Here is a 22,145-nt window from a genome sequence, read left to right as displayed (position 1 = left end):
TTATTTGTAACTAGGGGCACTGTGATGCCTGACTTGCTCGTTTGCCAGGCTGGCGACGAGATGGAGTGAAAGGAGTTATTTTATTTCACTGTTGGTATGTCTCGGGTGATGTCAATATGGTTTCTTCTCTGGCACTGTAGGCAATCGCTTTTCAACTAATTGAATCCCAAAGTGAAATTTTGCATTAAAAATAATAATTTCAGACAGAGGCAAATTTCATTAAGTGGCCTGCACCAGCATGCCATGCATCATTTCAAGAAAAAAAAATAGTATTGTGGTGTTCCTACTCTGTGCCTCTATTTCTTGCTCACAAAGCCTCTGCATGTACGTGTTGCACTGTATTACGTTTTCACTAATTTGTTGGGTCATGGTACTTTTTACCTTGCAGCAAGTTCCATGTGGCTTCGTAAGCAATGGCTCCTTCAAAGTCTATACCATTTGGGCTGTGGTGGGCAAGAAGCAGGACATTGATGTAAGAACTAAAGACATCTTTCAGCAGGTGTAGTTTTTTATTTGCCTAACCCACTACTGCATTTGTGACCCCTCATGTTTATTTTGACATTAAGGTTTCTTCAGTGTTTTCTTTGCTTGCTGCCGTTGCTTATTGGCTATGACATTTGGCTGTTGAGGTTGAGAATGCGGAGTGGAATGGTACCTGTGGCCTGTTGATAGAGGCAAAATGCAAATTTGCCCACATTTGGTGCCACTGCATAGCTTGAAGAACTTTTGTGGAAGAGGGCTCTGGAAATTAACCCAGAGCCCTCCTTCATGATGTCTCTCATAGCTCATGTTCAGCTTTAGGGTAATAAAAGGACATTGAGGACAAGCTGAAGGTGTCTTTTATTATAAATTACTGCATTCTATCCACTAAAGTGCTACTTACTGAAAATGCGAGCTTACTTTACGATAAGAAAAGCCAGAAGTTTTGAAACAGATGTCATTACCAGCTGATTTCATGAGTTCTACATGATGCATCCATATTTTATTGGGCACAGGCCCCAGAGGCTGGGCTGGTAAGCCATTCCCTTCAATATGATGATCATGGAGTGTGGTTTACACAAGTCTTTGATATCGTCGAGTACCCTTGGTTTTCAGGAACTATTTCAAGGAGCTTTGGAACTCCTGAAACTATTTGCTTCTTAAAATTCTCAAAAACATTGCATGGTTTTTCTCTAAACGCAAGCCTACATGAAAACTAAAAGTGCACTTCAGAGGGAACAATCGAAGAGAGCATGAGCCTATATAATATAAACCCAAAGTGACAGCCTGGCATGCGTGCAGACCATGGTTACAGGTGACTCTTTCTCGCAGTTGCCACCTCTCTTGTCCCTATTTAATTTTTCTTTTTTTCAGCATGTCTGTCTTTGTTTTCCTAATTTTCACACAACATTTATGCAAAACTGCTGTGAATAAATTTTTCTCAAATTCGAACTCCTTGAAGACATTTCTGGAGGGTTATTTTTCTGGTCTTGCTGCCTTCAACTAGACCTGTTGATGGCTGCTTTCTTATAAATCAGCTCCCACAAATTTCTTCTCTAGAAGGCCCCCCTGCACTTTTTTGGTAGCTAAACTGAGAGCAAATATAATTTGTATGTAAAGTGAAAAGAGAAAAGAGGGGAGTGTTATTGATAATACTATGCCATATATAATCATAGACCATGAATGAAGTATGGGGTTTTTCTGGCAGAATATTTCTGCATTGCTTCTCTGCTCAGCGCAAACCCCTTCACTGTGGTGGCCAAACCTGCTTTGAGGCAGAAATAGGCGGCTGCCAGGAGACATTTCTTGTGACAATGACCACATCCATTACCTGCTCCACTCAGTAACAAAATTCATAACCGCCCCCCCCCCTCCGCCCCTTCTGGTTTTGAATAGTGAAGGCATGCTCCTCGTCAGATTCGTGCATAACATGAGGTTTGATACAGAAATATTCAGCATTGCACCCAACGTCTGCCCCAAAGGGAATTGGTAGGATATTTTTGCATGTCTTCAGTGCACAATCACGCGATACATCAGTGACATAGCCTATATGTTACGTACACATATCTTGTGGAGTTTTGTATTCTTTTTTTCCTTGAGAGAGAAGCGCCGCTTAAACAAAAGGCATGATGCAAGGGAATTCCGATGCTGTGCGTGAGTGCCGATGCTGTGCGTTTGTAATCTTTTGCTTAGCTTTCATTCTTTTTCTTCCGGTGGTTTAGCGGCGTTGCTGGTATTCGAGCAATGCAAGGACACGGAGTCAAGAGTCTGCTTCTTCACAGTGCGCTGCAGGGATTGTGCATTTGTTTTCCTCGTTGTAATGAAAACATGCAAGGCTAGTGCATGAGTTACTTGCACACACGCACGCCACACATATACTGTTTTGCAGTGGCAGAAAAGAAAGAACTGTCAAGACTGAGAGCATCTTCTAAGGGCACATAAACGTTGGCGTTTGAACTTAAGGATTAAATTCACAAAAGGTGTGGCTTAATTAGCTTTTGAACCAACAATTTTCCGGCACTATCGTTTCACACAACGGGTTTAACTTACGGTACAAAGGTGGCCGATCGAGCCCTGTGCTCTAACGCGCTGCGCACAGAAGCAATAAAATCTTGAGCGCTACCTATACTGCTGCTCAAGCCAAAGCAACCCTAACCTCGTTGAAACAAAAGTGACGTGACTATGTCACTCCTACATGTCCTGCATGGGTTTTCTTTTTCATTCTACTGGGAGGGAGTGAGAAAAGGGTTGCCTGGTCTGCGTGGGAAGGATGCAAGGGTGCTGGGATGTTGGCCGTCCTTTAAAATGAGTGGCGGGTGGCAAGGGGGAGCGGAGGTAACAGGAGGGGAGTCTAGCTGTCTGGCGAGCTAAGCGCACAGAAGTATGCATGCTTTTTTTTATTTAGCAGGGCGGAAAAAAAAAGAATAAATCGAGGGGGGGGGGGCAGGCTGGCCAACGCAGGCAGCACGGTTTCAAGTGAGTGATGGCTTGGAGCTGCCTCGGCAAAGCACAGAGCAGTGTGCATGCTTGCTTTTCTTTTTTTTTACTTAGCAGTGCGGGAAAAAATGAATGAATCGAGGGGGGGGGGGGGGGGGGGCAAGCTGGCCAACGCAGGCAGCACGGTTTCAAGTGAGGGATGGCTTGGAGCTGCCTCGGCAAAGCACAGAGCAGTATGCACGCTCGCTTTTTTTTTTTTGTAGCACCGAAGGTTTGACTTCTGCGTCCGCACATGGGCCGGTTTTGTACCTTGAGTTAAGCCCCTCATGTAATACAAGCCTGAGTCGATTTGGGACGTTAAACCCCATAATGCAAACCTTATGTGAAACATCTTGTATAATTCCATTCCTTAATCCAAACGTCAAAGTTTACGTGCCCTTTAGAATATGCTCTGTCTTGACAGAATTACTTTTTTTTGCGCCACTACAAAATTGCGTGTGTATGGGCACGTATGGGCGTGCGTGTGTGCAAATAACTCGCACTCTGGTACTCAATATATATGCAGCCCCGCACACGGCAAGTACTCTTGCACATTTTTTTGTAGACTGCAGAAAGCAAACGCACCATCCCTGCGGCATGCTGCGAAAATGCAGACTCACGACTCCAGAATCCCGCATCGCATTGCATACCAGCCGCCCCATCAAACTATCGGAAGAAACAGAACGAAAACAAAAAATTGCAAACGCCCAGAATCGGTGCGCACTACACTCCCGCGCATCGCGTCTTTTGACTGAGCAGCATGCCTCTGTAAAAAAAATTAGGAGATATGTGTATGTGACATATAGGCTACATCACCCATGTGTCACGTGACTGTGCACCCAGGATGTGCAAAAATATTCTCCCACAAGGCTTTCGCTATATAAGATAGGTGACGCATTGAGTTTTGCGAAGGGTCCAAGTAGGTCATTGTGCTCCTACTTTCACCCTGGCCAATTCAAGGGGTGAGAGGCACTTAAGAGCACAATTACCTACTATAATATATATTATCTCGAATGTGCCAGGTGCAGCAGACAGCTTGTGAGATTGAGTATAGTGAAAGGAAATCTTCACTTCATAAGAATACATTCACTTCAACTCCATGCAGCCCTGAATGCCTGCTTTTCATTTATTGGCAGTTATGTGACCTTGAGGGCTCATAGACTGGCACTCAACTTGTAAACACTTGACATCTTATCATTTGCTCTTTCTGTGGGCTTTGTTCTGCGGGTTTATAAGCGTTTCACTAAAGTGGATACAGTGAGTATGCACAGATCTGTTCTCTGAAGCATTGGCTGAGTGACAGCTCAGGTCAACCCTGGTTAACTTAGAACTTGTGGCACATTATTTTTTCTTGGTATGGCTTTGGCATCCCTCCTGACATCCCAGCTTCTGACAGCAAGTATGCATAATCATGGTCTATCACTAACTCCAGTGCTGTAATTGATCATCACATACTTCTGTGGTGCTGCACATTTTAAGTTGTCGCTGTATATGAGCAGTGTTTCAGAAGTTACTTAGTGCTGAGCTACGGTACAAATTTGAGGACTAATAGCAAGTTTGCTCTGCATGTTGGCTTCTACAGACGACACACTTTTGGGGAAGGCATGTTGCGTACATACCTGCAGCCAACCCTTCTGATTTTCTAGAAAACATCAGCATTTTTACCAAACTTTCTGATTGCGCGATCACTGCCCTAAATTTTCTGATAAGGGGCTTCTGCCTGCAAAGAATGGCTTTTGCGGAACCGGCAGCGAGGAATCAGCAGCCGCATTATAATTTCGAGCATCTCCATCACAGGCCACACTAGCACCATCGGATCATTGGCTAAGCAGGAAATCAATAAAAGCAGATTTTAGCCGAGCAAGAGTAGGTGTCGCTGGCTGCGAAAGCAGTTGGTGTACTGCTTTTCTTGTAAGCGGCGATGCACAGCTAATGAAGCCACAGTAAATATAGATGCTCTGCTGGCTTCGCTTTCGATCTCTGCTAAGGGCAGCCACTCAGTGTACTTGAGGTTAAAGGCTTTGCCCAAATGTCATGTTTTCTGATTCTTCTTATTGAGCTCAGCCGCATGCCTTATGTTACCGAGCTGCTCTATGCTCAACAATGGCGTGATTGCTCTTCTTTCGGAACCAACGCAGCCAACAATGGTCACGGACGAAATTACGTGTAAAAGGACTAGTTATGGTTTTGCATTAAAAAACTAAACAGCGCTCCGATGGTGCTGAGAGAAAAGTGGTGGTGGGCATGCAGATCAGTTTTGCGTTGGCTATAAAGACGTAGTGAGAACGCTTGGTGGCGGCCTGCAGATATCTCGACAGACGCACACCTTTAGACATGCATTGCATGCTTGCTGCTGCATGTGTTTATGCTTAGGATGTTTAGATTAGGACGCATCAGACTCTGCCTGAAAGTAGCAGTCGCCTCCCCCTTTTGTACACAAACGCTGCCTCCCCCCATTTTTGCAGTCTTCCCATTTTTGGTCTTAGCAAGTACGTATAAAGAAGCTGGGGCCACTAGTAGTGCAACTGAGCCTTGTGAACAATGTCAACATCTGTGCTACAGGCATCAATGGTTTGCTTGTCCCATCAGGGTACTATGTACGTCTTCGGACACACGTTGCTGTCAAAGCGGTTGGTTCACTTAATCTGTGGAGAGATATTCACGGTAGACCGAAGGCATGGCTTTTCAAGCGCAGTGACCATTGTGGCTCCCAGCTTTGTTTGGAAACTGAAATCAGCGAGTTGAATTTGTTGGTTTGGGTGTATATGTAGCGAAGAAGCACGCATATTTCCTTCCCTCTCCCCTGAGCCCTGCAAGCTCAAAGATCAAGCGTAGCAGCAACTTCAAACCAAATCTTAATAAACAAATTTTGTCACTAAATTTCACAGCATTTCTCAATGCATATGACATGTTCTACATGAACAATATCACAGCGGCAGCGACATTTTGCGTAACATTAAGCGTTTTCAGCTGTTTTTCACAGCTGCCTGTTCATGCAGCCTGGGAAACATGTTCTGTTAGCCTGTGAATATCGAGTTGCTTCTGAATGTTCAGAGGACTTGACATTCGGACATGAGTGTTTGGCGTGAGGAATAGTTAATTCAAATTTTACCCTTGAGGCCGAATTCAAAAACATGTCTCCACTCGACGCTACCTCAGCTCCATAAAGTGAAGAAAACAGTCTTTTCTCTACTTAAGGTTCAGTTCAGATTCTTAAATGCTTTTCAGCATTTCCTCCGACTTGCCCTACAGAAATATTTCTCTACTCCAGACAGCACAAGTGGCATACAGGGACAAGACTAATGGCGAATTCTAATGGGAGAGCAGGCGCCCACGAGCGCACTTCGAAAGTGCTCTCAGACAAGCGGGTGCCCTCCAGTGGTAGAGCAGGAGTAGAATCACTGGCTTCCAATGGTAGAGGAGGAGGTCTTTTACTTTGCTCAGAGCCCCTGAATGCACTCCCGGCTGCTCCCTTATCCAAAGCGAGTGTAGAGGAAGTCACATGACATAAAGCGTTGTATCCGCGCCATCTGTTTTCTTATCTTGAGTCGGTGACGCTATAAATGGCGGCTGCAAAGCATTACTCAGGTTTGAGAGTCACTGCTGGCATCTGGGCCAAAGGAGGCAGATCGCCGCACTGTGAGAACAAAGGCATGCAAAGCAAGCAGTTATACACGGAGTGTTTGCTTCTCCTCGGGTTGCAACTGCTGCTACTGCGGGCAGGCGGAGAATGCTGGGGAGGGAAGTGCGGTCACAAATGGTCGTAGCGCGCTGCTCTCGATACGCAGACAGCGTTCCTGTGAAAGGACAATTACACCCTCGCTCGGCGTACTCCTGTACTTCTCTGTACTGCTCGGTGCCTCTGCTCTCGTCCCCCCAACCAAATGGGCCATAAAGCCAAAATTTGGCCCGGAAAGTGCATGCCACTACATGCAACATGCTCATTTTCTAATGTCAAGTCCTTTTGAACAGCATCCACAAGTTGCCACAAGATTCGCAGGCTAGTAGGCTGTGGCGGCCGCTTTTCGATGGAGACTAAAAGCAAGGCGCCCATGTGCGGTGCGACATCAGTGCACGTTAAAGAACTCCAGGTGGTTGATATTTCTGAAGTCCTGCACTACAGCATTTCTCATAGCCTGAGTCGCTTTTGGACGTTAAAAAAAGGCACAGCCTAGCAAAATATGTTTTGCAGACTGCATGAACAAGGCAGCTGTGGAGAATGACTTAAAACAATTCACATCTACCAACATTCACTGCCAGTGACATATGGTTCATGTAGAACAGGATTTAGGCATTGCGAACTGCTCGAACTGCTGTGAACTCTAGTAACCTAGTTGCATATTTGCCCTCTGAGTGTTCAGCGGCGAGCGTTGAGCACATGTGATGTGCAAAGAAGCATGTAATAGCGCATGCACCCAAGCCAACAAATTTGTCTTTCCAGAAGCAAATTCCGCTTCTGTTTCCAAGCAAGCTAGGAGCTATAGTTTTAGGCGCACTTGAAAAGCCATGCCTTCCACCAACTGCAAGTATCTCTTCACAGTTAAAAAGACAGAATTGATCCCCCTCCCCTTCAGCACTGCATTTAGTCATACAGGTATATTTGAGGCAATCAGTTGGTTGCAGTGCATTGCTTCAGCGTTTGCGCGCGAGCTCCATGGCGGGCAATGGTGCTGAACGAGTTTGGCGAAATGGCTGGTTTGCGTGGCCGAGAACGATTTCGTCAGATATATCGCAGCCCCGGCAGATTTTTTATGAACATTGAAACTCCAAAAGCGTGCAAGCTTGACTTCAGCTTTGCACTTACGAGTTGGAGTGTTTAATCCTCGCTTTCAGAGTATGATCATGTCATTATGTGATTTTGAAAATGTACTTTTGAAGAGCTCGTTGCTTAATGTTTTGTCAAAGTCAAAGTAACTCTCTCAAGCGTTTTCTTGCTCACGAAGAATTTAGAAAATGGAGGATGCGGATATTGTCTGTTTGAATGGAAGTGTAGACATGTGGTGAACGCCTACTGTGTGCCGCGAGCTTGCTGCGAACCCAATAACTCTGTGTGGAAAAACCGCACAGACAACTGCGTGCGCCTCACCATCACCATCAAGCTGGCTTTTCCTCAATCTAATAGAGCCTTGTTCCTGATCTGTGAGACTCGTGCAGTCGGAAAGTAGCGGATCACCACTGCTGCTTTTTCGAAATATGAACAGGAAGAAGAAAAGGAAAGCGAAAAGCAACAAAGGACGAGAACAACCAAACAAGAAACGCAACGCAAATGTTTTAGAAGAAATAATCAAAGAAAAAGTTGCCGGGAAGGGTTCCAGGCAATGCGGGAAGAGTGGAGAGATTTTAGTGAGACAGCGGGAAGTTGAGTGTTGAGAAATAGAGTCAATATTGTATTCTATATTGTAAGCGAGTGCTGGGTTTCGCTGGTAATTTCGTGCTCCCTCCGGCGGCAAAAGCCGCGGCAGAAGGATGCGGCCGAACTGTGACGTGTCACGACGTCTGTACCGGCAGCCGCATTTCTATGAAGCAAAGTGTAAAAGGACTGTATCCTGCGTGATTTTTCTGCAGCCCATTACAGAATGATGGAAAATAGCGCGAAAGTACACGAAGGACGGAAGGAAGAAAGACACGGACAAGCGATAACTCGCAACTGCAGGGTTATAAACCCTGCAGTTGCGAGTTAGCGCTTGTCCGTGTCTTTCTTCCTTCCGTCCTTCGTGTACTTTCGCGCTATTTTCCATCATGAATGTTAACCAACTCGCCCAACTTTCGGCATTAATTACAGAATGATTGGCTGTTCTGTGCTGCGACAATCGTGCCAGCGACGAACATAGCGCCATTTTTTATCTCTTTTCCGGTTTAGTGTATACGTCATTTGCGACCATGGGTCATTGTGGCGAGCTGCTGTTCTTCACGAACGATACAACCATGCGCGCTTGACATGATCTGGCAACGGTGGTGTTCGGCTCTGCCTCAGCAGCGAGCATGGTGTAAGATATCGCGCGAATTATCCATGCGCCGACCGCGACTGCACATAGTGCTATTCGACTCGAGGCAGAGGGTGAGAAATTACTCTAAAGGCAGGATAGCGAAGGAAGCGGTGCGCATACTGAAGGCAACCAAGAACGACGATGGCAGCAGACAAGTGAGAATTAAGTGGTTCCCGGCGCACGCGGGCGAGGCGTCAGACCGCAACGCCAACCACAACGAGACGGCACACGCCGAGGCGCGCGCGCTATGGGACCGCGCCTCGGTCGACTGGCCGCTGTGGTTCAGCACCAAGGACCGAATGACCGACTACAACGAAATAACCAAGGCGTTCCGCCTGCTCGCAGAACTCTTCCACCCCGCTTGCTCGGTGCTCAATCGAGAGCAAGCAGTTTTATTCAGACAGCTACAGACGGGCTCACTCCCGAGCCCGTCGCTGATGCACGGAATGTATCCCGAGACGCACCCGACAGACAAATGCAGAGTCTGCCGAACGGAGACGGCCGGCTTCGCACTTACTCTGTGAAATCGCAACAAGTACCAGGAAGAAGCTAACTCTGGCAGGATCCCGCCGCGATTGGAAGTAGCCGCAGGGAGCGACAATCAAGAGGACCAACTCTGGGCCGTCCAGCAGGTCATCAAGGCGCTGGCTTGGCAGGGAACCAGCGAGCCGGTCACGGCGAGTGGGGACCCAGGCCGCGCGGTCGATTCCCAGAGGACGACGTAGGCCCCGTCCGGAGCGCGCGCGCGCGCGAGCGCGCCTTCTACTGCAGGCCCAAATAAACGTTATAAAATCCAATCCCATGCGCCACGCCCTGGCACTGCACGCGCCACTGGTGTAGCTTTGGAACCCGCAGTCCCAAATATCAATACCATCATTGCTTGTTCGCTGAAGCACGAACTAGAATGACAACGATAACAAAAGCCTCAACAAAAAGGCGTTAACGCTGCAAACAGCTACAAGAGAGAGGAGACTGTCATCTTCCTTATACCACGTCCGAGGATTCTCGGAAATGGCGCTGTTTCTGTTCTTGGTGAGAGTCCATGTGATAACCTTGTAATCATGCTAGGCTAAATGTACAGAACACTAGCTGCATACACGTCCTATGATTCTGTCCCGCGGGCAGATCAACACAAAAAAGAAATATTACAGGATTGCGCTAAAGTCTACTGGAGAGCGGAGATGGTGATGGCCACAATAGGTTTATTCTCAATAACTGAACTGCATCGTCATTGTCATCCCTATTATAATCATCGTCATACCTACCGCTTTATTTTCATTATGAAGTAAATCCACCGCAATGCTAATCGCTACTATCGTCATCGTTATCACTAACTGAAGTGTAATTATCATCCTACTCTCGTCATTATCACTAACTGCATTGTCATTGTTGACAATGAGCTTGACAAGGAGAATTACGGCCGGCTTTTCACAAGCCCGACGTGCTGTTCTCGCGGGCTCGGCTGGAGATAGGAAGGATAGTGGTTCGATTCCAGGTGAAGACAATTTTTTGTTTAGTGTCAGTTAGTGCGAACATTTCCTGCCGACATTTGCGAACCCATGAGCCAACAAAGGTTTTCGCCTTAAAAGCAGCCCTGCAGGTCGTGGGTTCGACTCCCACCATCGGCGTGTTATTTTTTCTTCCGCTTTTCATTTTATTTACCATTATGTATCCCGATAATCCCCACAAGACGAATTCTCGTCAAATGCTAACAACCAAACACAAAAAAAGAAAAATCTCCAACGTTTGCCTAAAACTCGGAGACTGTCAGCTCCTTTAAATATATAATAACGAGCCCCTCATTTCTCTTACCGTAAACTGCATAATAGCTTGCGAGGTTTTCGGTTCTCGCAGTCTGGAGTGCGGAAAGGTAGCGTAAGTGAGTTTTCGCACAGCTGCCGCCCTCCCCAATCATCACTTGCTACGTGACGCTCGCGGTATAAGATGTGCCACATCCGCCGTTAGGGACAAGGATGGCGCTGGTGAACGCTCACAGATTTCGGTTAGTACATATAAATGCCCAAGCAAGCGGAAGGTCGGACGGCCGTCGACGTAGCTCAGTTAGTAAAACATATTTGTGTCAATTCATGCAATAAAAAAAAAGTCGACGAAGCTCAGTTAGAAGAGCATTGGACGCGATATTCGGAGGTCGTGGGTTCGACTCCCGCCATCGGCGTGTTGTTTTTTCTTCCTCTTTTCATTTCAGTTCATATTCTTTATCCCAATAACACCGTAGGACTAATTCTCGTCATACCAACAACCAAACATAAAAAAAAGAAATAAATCCCCAGATATGTCAAAGGCTCGGAGACTGTCAGCTCCTTTAACTCTGTAATAACGAGCCACTCATTTCCCTATAAATAAACTGCATAATACATACATACATACATACATACATACATACATACATACATACATACATACATACATACATACATACATACATACATACATACATACATACATACATACATACATACATACATACATACATACATACATACATACATACATACATACATAAATGCATACACATATATATATATATATAGAGAGAGAGAGAGAGAGAGAGAGATTAACAGGGGTATGATGCTCATCTTCGTGTAGACGTTTTGCGTCCCTTTCCGCGCTGTAGTCTCGGCCGTGTGCGAGGACGAAGCTCCGCCCCTAGAGGAGAGAAATAAGAGAACGAGCAGGGCTTCAAGGTGGTCAGCCACGTAGTGTTCGTTTCGAGAAGTAAAGCGCCATGATCGGGAATCCTGGCCTGGACCGTTTGCGTTTTCTTATAAACGTAAGTTTAGACGCGATATTATGTCCACTTCTGGGAAATAACACTCAGATTCCATTCACCTGCACTACTGCCTGAGCATCTGATTGTCAGAAGAGGATATAATATATGTTGCTGGTTATATCCATACAAACCGATCCGCTAAGCGCGATGTTGTATTTTGTAAGAAACGCGTTCTTTTTACAATTTTGCGAGTTTAAGCAAGTGACTCATCATCGGTTCACGGAAGCGAGTGGATAACGCATGGATCTCGACAAAGCCATGCACCTTTATTTCTCTGGTTATCATAATTGCCTTTTAATGGTCGTTCAGAACCTCGCGTATGCAAACATATCCACGTACCACAAACACCAATCAAGCAGGATAACTTAGGTATGCATAGTATACGGAGTTTAAAGTTGCAACGTGAATTCGACTGTTAGGGATAGAAGTAAGCAGGTTTAGATTACGCGTATTTGAGTAAACAGTTTCAGAATATATCAAAATGCCTCAGCAGAGTCAGCGTAATTTGCGCTGCCAACTCTTGGAAAATATTTAAATTTGCGCTGCATCTCGGCTGTAAAGCCAAGAGAGCAATATGAAAGCGCTCTTACTGACCTCAATATACACATGAACCTGTGATTAACCTTGATTAGTCCCTCAAACGGCTGTTTTATTGAGCAGCAAAAATGAGCTGGCAGATCAATAGGTGAAGCTACAAAGAACCAAAATGTCGATGTCTTATTCAAGAGCCCCGCTAACGGCTAATGGATTAAGCAGTAAAAATGACTTGGCAGTGCAATACGTGAAGCTACAAAGAACTAAAATGTCGAGGTCTTATTCAAAAGTCCCTCAAACAGCTGTTTCATTGAGCAGAAAAAAATGAGTTGGCAGCGCAATTGGTGAAGCTACAAAGAACTAAAATGTCGAGGTCTAATTCAAAGAGACTGCATGACTTAGGTTGTCGGTAATATTTTAGCCGAATGCAAACGATTTCTTCATATGTAAAATATGCTTCCAGTCCATCATGACGTCATCCAGCTTCTAGCATGAGCTAGCAAACTCTCCGGAATTTGACGAGTGTCTTACACTTCGCGCCTTCTCGTTTCCACTCAATTTAATCAGTCGCTTTTACAGTCTGTCACAGGGGCCACGCCGCTGTTGCCACGGAGAAGAAAGCTGATACATGCCTCTGCGTGGTAATAGCATCTGGCGAATAGGATGAAAAATGTCAAAACTACTCTCCGGGCGTAAACAAAAACATTTTTAACACGAACGACGGCCCGCTTTGAAAAATTTCAAAGCCCGAGTTCTGTTTAAAGGCAACGTCACATGGCGCTGTGTAGCACGCCGAGTTTTTACCAACACCTCCCTCGCTGTCGATCACAGTGCCCCCTTTATATACAACATGACGTTTAGAATGGTTCTCGTCACCGAGTCAGCAACGTGCGTAAGTGCATTTCTGTGAGCCAAACTACCTGACAAACTATATATCGCAAGCTATATTGATATTTTATATCGCAAGATATATTCAACTTATTCATTACCACGGACTCACTGGTGACTGCAGTTTACATAATCAGCAAGCCTAAAGTAGTGTCGTTGCAGACCTCGTTATGCAGGCTGAGTTTGGGCTGAAAGTTTGGGCAAAGCGGGCAGCCCGAAACAGGTCATCTTGAGTTGAGGAAAAATGGCAGCTGTTTGCGTCACGAACGAACGGCTATTACAGCTGTGTCGGCGCAAGATCTGCAACGAATGATGAAGCACGAAGACGAGTTTCATTTGCCAGGCAAGATGTTCTAACGCTTTTTCACTCGTGAACGGGCAGAAAGTGGAGTAGCTATGTTCATGTGATCATTGGCCAACAGGCCGATTAACGGACGCATGCGGGCGAATGTGCCCTGTCTACGGCGGCATATCCGCCGCGATGTTTATTACCGCAGGCTTCTAACTTGCACTGAAAACCTAGATCCAGTGGGTTGAGTTGGGCACTTTCGTGGTAGCTCACGCTTGCCTTGTAGAATTCTGACCAGTTTGCGAACTCCCTGTTATATTCCCTGGACCGGACCTGAAGCTCCGGCGTCCACCAGGCTTACCCCGACATTAAGCAAAAGTGGTGTGCCGCCTTTGGTTTGTTGTAGCGTTTGCAACTATTATTCATTTGTGATAGTTTCATCTGATAGGCGTGCGGATGTGACGAGACTATAGCCCACAGTCTTTGTGAGTGCCACACATACAGTGCCCAAAGACAGGCTTTCTGCCATTCGATAGAGCGTCTAAATGGGCGCCCACTGAGAGAAATGAAGATTCTAGGACACTGGTCTCGGCGATCGTCACGTCTGCGTTGAATGCCTCCCGGGCACTGCTCCGCTTCTTAAGAATCGCGGGCCTGCACAGTAGGATCTAATTTGCTGATTCTACTTACTCCACTGATTTACTCCCTATACTATACTGACTTCATAATCCTATAGTTCCATTAATCCTTCACTGTTATATCCACTAACCCCGTCCCTCCGTGCAGAGTAGCCAACCGGTTTATTCTTCCGGCTAACCTCCCGGTCTTTCCTCCTCTACCTTCTCCCCCTGCACTGAAGACTTAAGACAGTTGGCAACGCACAGCCGCCGGTAAGCAAGTTCGTGTGCAGGTAGCGGAAGCATCGGATGTCACGCTGATTTACGTCAAGGCGCCGCAGGATGATACTCAAACAAATCGGTACGGCAAGGGGCCTTACGTTGTAAACGCCACAACAGTGAGTACGGTTTTTGACTGCGTGTTCACAGCTACGATTTTGAAAGGTCATACAGAAATATTTCATTATGTCTAATTTATTTGATAGAGCGGCGTGAGCAAGCGCATACACGGCCCTCTTCACCCCGGCCCCACCAGCACTTCCTCCACGACGCACACGTTTGTCTAGCGGTGCTCCCGTGCGTTGAAAGGTGAAAAAAAGCCCTCGGAAGGCATGTGATTTTTTTTCTATGTAAGCAGTTAAAAGCCCCGCCGGTCATCGCGTGATATCAATCTTAAGTATTAACTTGAGTGCTGTGCAAAGAGAACTTGAAGACGTCAGCTTGCCTTCAAGGCTTCTTTTTTGAACAAAAGGGCTCGTTCCCTAATGCCACTCTTCTATTATTTGAAGAAACGAACGGAGAAAACTTCTCTTACCTATGTATTCTGAGCAGTGCTTCCAGTTGACTTCAATATTGCTCAGTGAGGTTTCGAAAGTGTACAATAGTTGCATACCACCAACTTATAGTTAAAATTAATGAGGAAATAGGTAGGGTTGATGGTCTTCGAGGAAGGCCACTGATATCCTGCCAAGAACTCATTGCACAATATAAAGCACTAATAACGCCACCGCAATCCCACAAAAACTGACAAGATACCCGCAAGCAATATGGAAAATTAAGAAATCAAAATAGTTAAATTAGCATATGAATCTCTTGTGCCGCTCTTGTGGTGACAAAAAGTTTACCCAAACAGTCTGGGCGTGCAAAAATCATATTCCTACATTCAAACGTTTTGGTCATTCCTTTGAGACTCGCGAGTGTGCATGCGCCGTACAGAGGCGCCTACCTCTTTTCGAATCGGCAAACAGTGCGAGAGCGTTAGGAAAGAAATTTGTAGGAAAGAAAACAGTGCAGAGAATCTAACATAGACTTCACCAAGTGCCCACTGCCTGAATGGATGCACTTTATATTAAAATTTTGGAGTTATTATAGCAGCAGCAACAGGAGACAAATATTGCGGATTGCAGTGAATGGCATCATGGTCAGGTTGCTAGAAAGGGTATATACAAATAACGAGGGACAAAGAACAAAGCCAGCAAAAATAAAACGACGACTCACACAAGGCTGCACTTTGCCACCCTGCTATCCATAATATATATGGGTAAGATGGAAAGAAGTCTTAAAAAGATTGATGTAGCAGTAGACGGGATATAAGCAGGGAGGATATAAAATAAAACAAGTGCTAGCGGAATTAATGTACACAGATAACATTTTCTGCTGGCAGACACACAGGATGGGTTGTAGGAGCTAATACGAATCTGTGGGACATATGGTTGTAAGTTGGATCTGTAGTTCAGCAGAAAGAGGTGAGAAATAATTATACATAACGAGGATACAAACGACCAAACAGAGATGCAGGAAACGAAGACTGGCTATGCGGAGAAAAATAAACATTTAAGTGTGTGGCTAAATGAAGGCAAATACTATCTGGAAGAACAAGTACTATCCAAGATAAAAGAAAGTGGAATTCAGATATGAAACGCAGGGCGCTTAGAAGCTATAATAGGTATGAGACAGTTACAGCGGCGTGGAAAATAATTATGGTACCAAGTCACACTTTTGGGAGTGAGATACGGTGCATTAAATGGGAAGTACAAGCAAGCCATGAAATCAGTGAGAGAGGGCAGGTAAGCTCTGTAGGCCCTGGTAACACTCCGAATGAGGGTGTTCAGGGGGACGTGGGCTGAATGTCATTTCAGGTGGTGAGAACTAACTGGTAAACTAAAATATGATCAGGGACTGTCTGGAATGGAAGACATAAGGCGAGCATGAAACGTATACAAGTACCTACACATGAAAAGTATAAATACAAAATAGACAAACGCTACCCGAAACCTACGGTTTACGTACATACAGCCGACTGAGGGGACTCAGCAAAATACTGACGTGGAAAGAGGGAGCTAAAAGAGAGAGAGAGAGCTGTGGAAGACAAGACTGCGAGAAAACTCGGCGTTGAGTGTGTGTAGAACGCGACAGCGGGACATAAGAAGGGAAAATCTATTTGAGAACTCACAAGGCGGCTGACTGCGATTCCAAGCTAGAACAGGGGTCCTGCCAACAAAAACGTACAGGGAAAAATTTGATGAAGGAAATATATCAGGCGCGGTTTGCGAAGTTGAAATAGAGACTACGCAGACTATAGTGCTAAGGTGCACAGCACTCGAGCCGGCCATCCGAGATGAAAAAGTCACAGATCTGGACAGAGCACTGGGATTTGCTGGGGAAGATGAACAAATAGACGAGAAACAAGTTTATGTAACGAAGGAGCGGTTGTAAGATTTGTGGAGTAATGCAAGGGAGAGGAGAAATTCTGAAACAAGAAACTGATATTGAAGGGAGGAGAAAGGGAGGATTATGGGCTAGCCGACACAAGCTGTGGCCCGATAAAAAGGAAAGGCAAACAGATTTCATCCAACCAGAACGACCACAGCAAATTTTGATGATTCGCCAATGAGAATGAAGTGTACGTGAAATGAAGAGTGGTGATCACAGTTGTGGATAAAGTTGCTGAAAAGGGCTCACGCTTTCTCCCCCTCTTGAAGAAAGTGGCCAGCCTGGTGACAAGAATTAAATAAAAAAAGGGTGCCGGGCGAAGGGCCTAAGTTGAGACACATACCCAACGTAAGTTCCACGGCAGTGACAGTCGTCGACAGGAGACTCAGGGGCTGCACGATGTACATTGCTGTAGATTGTCCGAGCTCCGTGCACGGGACGACGAAGCGACTGAGATGTTTCTCAAGCAAACTTTGTGGGCGGGTGTGTCCTGAGCGAGACTTCTTAACCGGGTTTAAATGACAACTCATGGTGAGAGGAGTCGTAACTGCTTTTTTGCAGTCTCGACGGCTTCTGTGTTTACTGAGGCAAGTTCTTAACATTCTTCAATACAGTGATTTGCTCATATGAGGGTGTGTCAGAGAGATCAGGTGCAGAGAATGCTTCCTGGCAGAATGTAGGGAACCGACCATGGACGGAGACTATGGGGTTGTGCGTTGTACTGCAGTGTTGTGTACGAAATTGACGAAAGAAATTACCGTCACTGTGTTCAGGGTCAACGTATGTGGAAATGTTCGAGAAAGGTGCTCACAATATCACTTTTTTAATGAATGAACTGATAATGTTCGCTGCGCGGTATTTTTTATTGTACATAATACTTGATATAAAAGTGTATTGTTTTCTCTAATAATTAAACTTTGTTCTTGCCATGATAAAATATTTCATTGCACAATTATTTAATGTTTCTGTATCAGTACATCTATTCTTATTTATTTTTAAGTACTTTTTATGTTGCTGCTCTTTTGTTGTTTAGCTTAATATTGTCACGTGCTGCGCAGAGACTGATGATAATGAATTGAAAGTGACTATGGTCAGAAGAGGATGCTGACTAAGTGCGGAGTATCGATCCTCATACCTCTCGCAGGTCGGCTGGATGTGAGCCCTGGATCCGCTGGTCGTTCATCGCAGCCACCGCATCATGTGACTCGAGAGGCTCAGACGCAAGGTTTTGAATAACCCAGATCTTGGCCACCCCATCGGGAAGCTCGCACTATCACAGGTGAATCAGTTGACGACCGTGAAGACTGATTGATTCATTACTAACGAGACAGTACGCAGAATTCTTTCGATGCGACTGCCCAGCTCAGTAATTTTGTATTTCTCGCCGGGACCGCTTTCGTATAGTTTGAAAATCACGAAGACTAACTTACCACTTGGACCCGGTTTGTGGGCTAAATCACTAAGTGCTTCAGTGGTACTTCGGCCAAGAAAAATAGAGCCGAACAGACCCTTGTACAAATAGCTCAGGTTCCAGGTGAGACATGCACGATGTACGTCGAGGAAGTTTTGCGTTTGGTCAAGGGGACAAGGTGGGACACCCCTTCAATGGAATTGCTGTAGACTTTTCTAATATTTTCTATACAAAAGACAACCCTCTGCAGCTGGCTTCATGCAGCAGTGTCATGCGTTTGGAGCGCTCAAGTCGCGGCGAACATCCCCGACATTTGCTCGCCACATAAAATCCAAAGTGTCGCCCGCATTGATCTTCGTATTTCACAACACATCGCCTCAACACATCGCCATGCCCACAAATTTTGTCATTATTGGTTGCTGAATGTGTGGATGTAGCTATATTACTTTTGATGTCTGGAGACGTTGAACTCAACCCTGGCCCTCCGGGGAATGATGGTGACAACACGAATAGCGAAATTTTAACAGCCGTAAAATCCTTGGCAACTACACTGGAATCACGCCACCAAGAAATAATGTTGACTCTTATTGAGGTGAAAGCCAGTGAAAAATTTCTCGGGGAACGTGTTTCCGATATTACCGCGAGGCTAGCAGCAGCAGAGACCAGAGCGGACTCGCTGGAAGGGCTTCCCGATACTATGGAACTTAACCACGTGGTGACGGAAGCTGTTCAAGATCAGACAACCACGATCCCGTCTCGTCTCGATGAGTATGAAGATCGGTCACGGCGAGATAATTTAATTCTCTATGGATTTGAAGATGAACCAGATGAGAGTTCGGCCCAAACCGAACAAAAGGTACGTTCATTCCTAACTGATATTCTCTCCTTGCAACTGAGTCATGAGGCAATATTACGGGCACATAGATTAGGGCCATTCGCAGCAGCGAAAAACGTCTGATTATTGTTAAATGTCTTTCCCACAGCACAAACGACCACATCCTATCGCAGATGTCGAAACTAAAAAAACAACCACATCTCTGTTGAAAAAGATTTCTGTAAAGCGACTAGAAATTGCGGAAAACGCTTACAGAATTTGGAAAAAGCACCGGCTCGTTCTATAACGTTATAACAAACTACACGGGCACAACAAATATTGCGCTTATTGTTCGCAAACTGATCGTGTGTGTGAAATCAAGTCCCCTCTGACAGCATCCACAGGTGTCCATGATGCAGCAGCCTCTTCCAACTCGCCTTTTGTTGGTCCTTAGGGGTCAGTGGCCGTTGACGGAGAACGTACACGCAATCTAAGAAGCCTTTTAAATAAACGCGATGCCTTATAGTCCCTGATAGACATGTCGGCTGCAGACGTGATTATTTTAACAAAAACTTGGTTTTCAAGCAGAATTGATAATTCTGAACTGTTTGATTGTGAGCGGCACTACACTGTTTATAGACAATACCGTCCGGATGCTCTGTTTGGCGGAATTTGGGTAGTGGTTGCCGATGATATATTTTTTTATGACGTCTTCATACCATCGGAGCTTAAACTTCTTTGCACGCGTATCAAGATAAACCATAAAGAGACTTTTTTGTGTGCGTTACCGGTCGCCGCAATCATCAAGTATATATTGTGATGACCTGTATGACTGTATTAACAAAATCATTGTGAGTTTTCCAAAAGCGCCAATTTTTATTTTAGGCGAGTGTAATTTCCCAGCCATTTCATGAATGGAAGCCGGCCCAACGGTTATTTCCCCTTCATCGGAAACACTAGCCTTCATCTACTTATGCTTAACGTTCAACTTTTCGCAGCTTGTAAGAGAGCCAACTCGCGTTACAGCATCAACTGCCAACATTTAGACCTTGTTTTAACAACCTGCCCTGATTCTGTTTCATCTCTCACGCTTCTACCAGGACTAAGTGATCATTCAGTTATCACTTTCACTATACCGCCTCGCTCACCTTACCCAGTCAAACATCATAAAATAATGCGGGATTACAAAAAAGGAAATTACGCTGCAATTAACAATGATCAAGAACAATTTGCTGACGTGTTTTTCCCCGGAATCTGGGAACATTCACTGCATGATAACTGGTCTCTTTTCAAAGATAAACTAAAAGCCCTTAGTGAAAAGTACATCCCTCTTCGCAAGATAACGTGCACTAAACGTTCACCACGGTCCAACATTTCATTGAAACGACTCCTAAGCTAGAAAAAAAAACGCATCTTCCGTCGCTGCACCGCATCGAACTCTAGTGATAGATGGAATGCTTATTGCGCTTTACCAGCGCAGTATAAGAATTCTTTATATAGTGCAAAACACAGCTTCTTTGAAAGTACCTTGCCTAGATTACTGATTACTAACCCGCGCGAGTTCTTGAGTGTTCTTTACGTGAATCCGAAAAAAAAACTGTTTTACTGAAAAATACCTGAGGTGGTCTCGTCCCATCGAACCAGTGCTGCACGTTATTTAATGATACGCTTTCTTCATGTTTCATGAGAGCTATGCCGGTTAACATTCCTAACGTATCCTCCTCACGATTGTCATTGATAGATGCTATCACCATTGAGTGGGACGGAATTTCTAAACTTATTGATAATGCTAAACTCTCATCATCTGCAGGCGTTGAAGGTATCATCAACAAGTACCGTCACTTATTCTTCACTTATGTTGTCAGAACGTTTTGCTGAATCTTTGCAGTCCAGCACGTTCCCTGACGAACGGAAGGTGGGCAAGGTGGCTCCGGTGCACAAGTCTGGTTATGCTCACTGCCCTTTAAATTACAGACCAATATCGATAACATCTACACCATGCCAATTACTTGAACATGTTATTTATTTAGCCCTTGCAAAACATCTTGGGTCCAATTCTTTTTTACAGCCAATATACAGGTTTTTTGACGTAATCATTACTGTGAAACACATGTAATAGTTTTACTAATAATCTTTTTGCACATTTGGATCATTCATCGGTCGTTGTTTGCATTTTTATAGATTTCGCTAAGGCCTTTGACACCGTGTCTCATCCTCTTCCACTCCAAAAGCTTAGTAAACTGAACATAGATAATGACGTGTTACACTGGATTGAGTGTTTTTTTTTTTTTTTGGAAAGCTGCACACGATACGTGACAGCTAATGACAATAACTTCAATGTTTCATTGGTAACATCGGGCGTTCCTCTAGGATCTGCACTAGGACCTCTCCTCTTTATAACCTATATTAATGACCTTCCTGATCTTGTAGCATAATCTATCCGGCTCTTCGCTGATGACTGTGTGATATATAGGGAAATTACTAACCCATCTTATACTGTTGTTTTGCAGAGTGATATTAATAACATTTCTAGATGATGTGAAATCCGACTAATGAAACTTAACGTATCCAAATGTAAAGCAACGAAAGTCACACGACTTCCTAACAAGGCTAACCCACATCCGTACGTTCTTAATGGCTCATCTTTAGACTTCGTTTCAGTATATAAGTATCTTGGCGTACACATCAGCAATGACCACTCATGGAAAACGCACATTGAACATGTAAGCAATACTAACCGCATGCTTGCCTTCCTTCGCCGTAACGTTTCACTTGCTTCCGGTTCCTTTAAAGCTACTTCTCTACAAAACGGTCGTTCGTAGTAAGATAGAATACGCGTCTTCTGTGTGGGATCCTAACATCAAGACTTAATAATATCTTAGAATCTGTCCAGAATCGGTCAGCTCGTTTTATTTTGAGTAACTACTACCGTTCATCTACTGTCACATTCATGAAGAGATCTCTAGATCTCCCAGATCTTTAGGAGCGTTGTCAATTTTCTCGACTTTCCACTTTCCTCAAAATATATTACACAAATTAATCCTTGAAACAAAGTTACATATCCGAGTTACATATCATCCCAAATTGATCATCGTTTTAAAGTGAATGTTCCAAACTGCAAGACTGACCAGTATGTCTACCCTTTCC

The 22,145-nt window shown here is 44.9% G+C and overlaps 1 long non-coding RNA gene across 1 annotated transcript in view; it reads left to right on the top strand.

Moving 5' to 3' along the window:
- The first annotated feature begins 365 nt into the window (after positions 1 to 365).
- The window catches only part of LOC146193319 (uncharacterized), a 55,561-nt gene continuing 33,781 nt past the window's right edge, over positions 366 to 22,145 (top strand). Inside the window, exons 1-2 of the long non-coding RNA XR_014706440.1 lie at positions 366 to 472; positions 17,918 to 18,052. This is a non-coding gene — a long non-coding RNA (uncharacterized LOC146193319). The remainder of the gene's footprint in view (positions 473 to 17,917; positions 18,053 to 22,145) is intronic.

The sequence above is a fragment of the Amblyomma maculatum genome, chromosome 4, assembly GCF_055883805.1.
Source record: "Amblyomma maculatum isolate TAMU_Amacu chromosome 4, ASM5588380v1, whole genome shotgun sequence".
Lineage (NCBI taxonomy): Eukaryota > Metazoa > Arthropoda > Arachnida > Ixodida > Ixodidae > Amblyomma > Amblyomma maculatum.
Note: the sequence above shows the minus strand (reverse complement) of the source record. Positions and strands in the feature narration are given on the sequence as shown.